At 40.6% G+C, this 6,411-nt stretch overlaps 1 long non-coding RNA gene across 1 annotated transcript; it reads right to left on the reverse strand.

Annotated features, from left to right (window-relative positions):
• Positions 1-1,787: 1,787 nt before the first annotated feature.
• LOC147117616 (uncharacterized) lies at positions 1,788-3,479 on the reverse strand. The gene is made up of 2 exons (XR_015078299.1): positions 3,385-3,479; positions 1,788-3,238 (listed from the first exon to the last, which is right to left on the reverse strand). It is a non-coding gene; the product is annotated as an uncharacterized LOC147117616 (long non-coding RNA).
• Positions 3,480-6,411: the final 2,932 nt, after the last annotated feature.

Here is a 6,411-nt window from a genome sequence, read left to right on the forward strand (position 1 = left end):
CTGTCTCTCCTTCGCTTTCCACAACAAGGACTCTCTTTACCAGGTTCAGTCTCTCACAGGCTTTTAAACCTAGTATGGCTTGCACATCCTTTGGCACCACGATTAATGCTAACGTGTGCTCTCTGTCCTTGTGTGTCACTTTGACAATGCATCTTCCTTTCACTGGTATTTCAGTACCTGAGTATCCTGTCACTTTCACTTTGATTCCATGTATCTTTGGTCTGGGTCTAATTTTCTTAAAATCAGTCTCTGATATCACATTAACTTGTGCTCCAGTATCCAATTTAAATGGAATGTGTATGTCATTCACTTTTAGTGTCAACATCCAGTCTCTTTCTTCTTTTTTGTTTTCAGACACAACATCTACATTGAACTCCTCTATCTCGCTTTCATCTACTGTATGGACCTTGCTTTGTTGCGCTTGGTTCTTACAGCAACGGGCATAATGGTTGTTCTTGTTGCAACTATTGCATGTTTTACCATATGCTGGACACTTTCTTGGTGGATGCTGTGTACCGCATCGACTACATGACTTTCGATTGTCTCTTTCATTTTCGTTCGCTGGCCACGCCTCTTTCACATTGGCGCTCGTTTTGTTAAACGGTTTGTATCCGTTCTTTCTCACTGCATCCACGTTGCAGCTATTGTCACTGAACAGCTCCTTTGCCTGCAACTTCACAGTCTCTGTAGCCCTACACAGTGCTATGGCTTTTCCCAGGTCTAGATTTTGCTCTCTTAGCAGTCTTTCCCTTAGACCATTATCTGGAATACCACACACCAGTCTGTCTTTTATCAGCGAGTCTGTCAGTCCCCCAAATTCACACGATTTGCTTCTGTTTCTCAGTTCAGTCACATACTGATCAATAGGCTCACCTGTTTTCTGTACACGTGTGAAAAATCTGTGCCTCTCAAACGTCACGTTATGTTTAAGTATGCAGTAGGCCTCAAACTGTTCCATTATTTTATCTAGCTTCATTTTGTCTCCATCAACAGCGAATGTGAAGTTATTATACACCTCCAGCGCTTCATCACCCACGACATGTAAGAACAGTGACGATTTCTGTTTATTACTTTTCTCGTCAGCTCCGATTGCTGATAAATACAACCCCACACGTTGTTTGAATCTCCTCCAATTTTCAGCCACATTTCCTGTCAATTGAAGCATCGCCGGTGGATGTAAACCTTCCATTCTTTCACTTCGTTAGCTATTCTCTAATGGTAAGCAACGATGTTCTCTTTTGGCTTGCTAATTTGTGGAGAGCTGATTTAACTTCAGATGTTTTCTCTTCATCTCTTTCAGTCACTTCTGACACCATGTATTGATTTCTTTGTGGGTTCAATGACGAGACATTTATGAAAGAGAATGTCTTTTAATCTAAAGTCTTGTTCAACTCTTTTAACAGCATTTACAGGAGACATCAAGCTAGTGATGCATCTTAAATGAAACTGAAACTAAACCCAAACTGCTTGTCTCCCACATGACCTCTGCTGGTCAGGCATAAGTAATCAATACCTGCAAACATGCTATTAAGGCATCATAATCGAACAGGCAAATACCATCTCTATTTGCTGATATCATTACAGTCGGGGGGCTTACACCCGCGGGAAGCCCCCGACCCGAATTTCTGGGCTAATGAGTAGGTTATAGGCCAGGGCTAACATTGAGGCTGAGGCAGAGCCCAGGGGGATGGTATGGATGGTAGGAAGAGTCCTGGAGGCCGTTGGGGCAGTTTCATTCACTTCAGTCAGCTGACCATTTTGCCAAAAGAAAATGTCATGACAAATAGTCAGTATTCCCCACGCAATTGCTGTACAAGGACATCAATGTTGATTTATTAATAACATAACTAGCACAAATTTAACAAACACCATCTCGTCTCTCACTCACTTACATGCACATACTCTCAATATTCTACAGGAGATTAATTCTTTGCTGTTCACATTTTCATAGATACATTTTTGTATTGAAAGTAATGGGCAGAAGCATAGTAATGGACAGAAGCATAGCAAAGGGTGATCTGTTGAGTCTAACTGCTCATTTGTCCCTGAAGTAAGTGTGTTCTGGATGCATTGAGAAAATAGAGATGGCTATGATTACATGTTTCACCCACAACCTTATGGGTGAAGGCACAGTCCAATGCAGAACTAAGCAACAGAGTACAGGGAGCACTGGATTTTATTCCTAGTCAGTGCTGAATTAATTGATTTCAGCAAGGGCAACAGGAGGGTCATTAACAATTAGCTTTCGGTGCTTATGGGCTGAGCAGTTGCACTTAACACAAAGAGCTGAAGATGTTTTTCAGCCGAGTCCCTGTACAGGTCTAAAGGAGAATTCAGGCACAGTATGTAAACTGTCATAAAGGAATTCAACCCAAAATGCTCACTGCAAGAGGTCAGAAAACGTTTTCCACTGGCAACATATTATTAGTAGCTTCAGTATCAACTTAAAATCAGGGCATGCTCCATATTCAGTAGAAACTTTACAGAACAATCCCTACCAAATGAGACTTTATGCTTCATCAGGCCAGACAAGTCCCCTCCTCTCCTAATCTGACCAATTAGCTGTTTTATTCTCCAATACATCCAGAAATACCACACCTTGCAGTGGGAAACTCAATCCCACCCATTGGGCTCCTTCATGCCCCATTAACTTGTGGTTCTCAGTCCAGTAAGTTATTCTGCTAAAATCATCACATATATATTGCTGATCATTAACCACAAGAGGGGAGGGTTATAGCTTCATAGCATCACAGGCTCGATCTTAACCATGCCTGCCTGGTGGCAATGGGGAAGGTGTTTCCTTCTTTATGACCGCCGCCATTTTAACTGCCGGGTTTTCGGCAGCATTGGAGCCAACCACCGCAGGGCCTCACTAATATTTAAAATGTTGGGGTCCGATGATGTAATTCGAATCTTAATGCAATTTTTACTGCTGATTGCAGCCATGATGCTCAGTGCCAGGCCAGTCAGTCAGTGAAACCTAGTGGCAGGTAAGATCATGGCCAGAAGAGGCGCGGCAAATTTAAATCTTTAATATTTTGAAGGTTTCTTTGTGGGCCAAGAGGAGCGGGAGTGCTCCTCTGAGAACCACAAAGAAACCATGGGCCTCCCCTTTTCCAGGCTTCCCTCCCCCTATATATTGACAGCCAAATACATTGCTTAAAAATTAGTTTCTCAGCCGAGACGTTATCACAACTGGTACGTGTCAATGTCTTGTGCAGTAGTTTGAATCCAAAATCTGATGTTTAGTGATTTGAAACAGGAGAGGGAAAAGGAAAGAGGGGAAAAGAGTTATTGCATACTTTATTATTGAACACCATTGAAAACAAAAAAACGTTTTCCAGTTCAGAGAGCCAGGTCAACCCTTTGCCCAGTTTCACTCACCTGGCCATAGTCTGTGGTGAAGTTTATCACTCCTCCTGCACAGGTTGAAACAGTACTTGGAAGATGCTGTTCATTTTCTCGTAACCAGACCAGTGTTCCCTGCAGCAAAGGAAGGGGGAAAGAAAGGAAATCAGAGGCTAAGAAAACCTGTATTTGTTTCAGGTAAATTTAGAATTTGGATTTTTTGGGTTAAATCACAAGCAACAAACGAAATATTGTAAAATATGATGTAATTCTCCTGTCATGATAAATGAGTGTTTTTTTGGGTGGCGGGGGTGGGGGGAGGAAGAGGGAACATTGGAGGAGGGAAAGAGGAAAAAGGTACCATTATCCGTGGTTATGAATCAAATAAATATGTAAAATTTAGGTTGAGGAATCTGTAGTTTTAATTGTTGGGAGTGGAAATGAATGGTAACGGCATCAACTATTTGTTGCATTCCTGCACATAAAAAGGTGGTCAATAAATGAATAAAAAAATGCTAGACAGAAGCATTTTAAACATTTTCTGGAAAGCTTTCAAGATAATGGAAGTGAAAATTAATTAGTAGAAACATTCACAATACAAAAAGATATCCTGCAAACCCTAATTAATGCATCACCCACAACACAACGTTACAAAAAGTTCAGATAACTGTTCATGAATTGCTTTCATATTAACTGGACCTTTTTAAGCAAACCACCAACGGTGGCACTTGGCAACCAACAAAGGAGTGAAAATATGGAGACTTGTCCTCCCCTTCAGCACCAAAACAACAAGTTGGGTTGCAATAAAAAACAGAAAATGCTGGAAATACTCAACAGGTCAGACAGCATTTGTGGAAAGAGAAACAGAGTTAACGTTTCAGGTCGATGACCTTTCTTCAGAACTGGTGAAAGGTCATCGACCTGAAACGTTAACTCTGTTTCTCTCTCCACAGATGATGCCTGACCAGCTGAGTATTTCCAGCATTTTCTGTTTTTATTTCAGATTTCCAGCATCTGCAGTATTTTGCTTTTGTATTAATGTTGGATTGCAATATCAACTTGACTCAAAGGTTCATGTGTTCTTATTGCTACCATGTGAGGGCTTCTGTAATCTGTGTGCTTTTATTGCTGACTAGTCCTAATTTAGTTATCAATATTACAGTAAGATAGTGTATCAAAACAATTTCAGCAGACTCAAAGTTCAGTGTGAAAAAGCTGCAGTGTCCAACACAAGCATTTAAACACAAAAGGTACCAGTCTATTTATTTTGTTTTCAACTGCACATGCACTATGGCAAACAGAATATATTGACAAAAATATATTGAGGTTAGTAAACGCAAAAGATATTGTACATTTGCACCTGCTTGTTTTAATCAGCTCTTTCTTTAACTTATCACAAGCAACAGCTGCCTCAGATTCCTGGCACTGGCTATTAGTCGGTTTTCTTTTTTTTAAATTAAACAGTTAGAAGCTGCCACTACTTGTGAATCAAGAGCAGTACCAAAGCTTTACCAAGTTTGAAGCTTTATTATTGATTCCTATTTCTCTTCCCCTAGCTCCCATTGTCCTTCTCTGGCCCAGTATGATTCTCTATGTACACAACCCATGGGTTTTGATTTAATCTGGTCGTAAATATGGAATGTCCTCCTCAAAAATACTTACTGTGAGAGAGCCCACAAAGCTCTACGTGGACAGCCAAACAAAAAAGCACAGATTAATTTACTGTACACTCCCACATGAAACCTGCATTAATTTAAGAGTTAAAATAAAGCTCAGTCAGCATTGTAAGGGAGGAAAACGTACTCAGACAGAATGCATAAAAACAGAAAATATGTCAATTTTTCTCCAATGAAAATCTTCCGTCAAAAAAAAACTAGGACTGGTCAGCAATAAGAGGACACAGTTTACAAAAGCCTTACATTGTAACACTAGACGGGAGCAATAAAAACACTTGAACATTTGAGTCAAATTGATATTGTTATAACAATGGCCCAGAAATTCGGGTCTCCATGAGTGAGTACTCACCCGTAAACCCAATGGAAGTGCCGGTTTCCTGCATGCACTGCGCATGCGCGGGAAACCGGCACTTCCGTTCCCCTGAAAGAAGGGGTTCAGAAGTCGAACGCGTGCACAGGAGAGGCTGCGCGTGCGCATCGAACTTATGGTTTTTTTTGCGATTTTCCCGGGAGGGTAAGTCTCCAGAAGTTAGACATGTAAAAAGCAGTTGCAAGGCCTGCTTTTTACAAGGTAAGTGGTGAATTAATTAAAATTAAAACATTTTTTCCACAGGTTTATTATTTTTAAATATTTTAAGAAAGGTAAGTTTATTTTTAGCCCCATTAGAAAATGTAATTAATTTTTTCAAAAATTTAAATTATTGTTTAAAATAGTTATTTCATGTAATTTAGTTTATTTTTAAAATGTGATTTAAAAAAAAAATTATTTGAAGATTTAGTGGTGTTTTGGGGCTTGTTTCCTGTCAAACTTATGAATGACGCATTCCCTGCTACCATTGGCTCTCCATGGCCCACGTGATCCCAGGGGATGCATCGAACTAACTGCGCCCCTGGGATACACAAGCACTGCACGCCGGCAGTTGGAGGAGGCCCAGGATCGCAATTCCACGCGGGCCCACAACTCAACGGCCGGTGGGCAAGGTAACTGCAGGTCGGGGGCTTGCACCCGCGGGAAGCCCCCGACCTGAATTTCTGGGCCATTATGTTTTTGGTAGTGAAGAGGAGCAGTCTCCATATTTTCACATTTTCACTCCTTCACTGGTTGCCAAGTGTCAACTTTGGTGGTTTGCTTGAAAAGGTCCTGTACGTATGAAAGCAATTAATGACCAGTTACTGAACCGTTTGTAATGTTGTGTTGTAGGTGATGTATTAATTAGGGTTTGCATGATATCCTTTTGTATTTTGAATGTTTCTAAAATTTTACTCCTGCGGGCAAGCTACAAAAGCATGCCACTACTTTCCCCATGTATAATTTAGGGTATCTACCACAAAACTATACACCATAAACACATACAATGCTCTGCAGACAATTTTAACTTTTATTTCT

This window comes from Somniosus microcephalus, chromosome 5, assembly GCF_052327205.1.
Source record: "Somniosus microcephalus isolate GS21.2 chromosome 5, FLI_Smic_1.0, whole genome shotgun sequence".
NCBI lineage: Eukaryota > Metazoa > Chordata > Chondrichthyes > Squaliformes > Somniosidae > Somniosus > Somniosus microcephalus.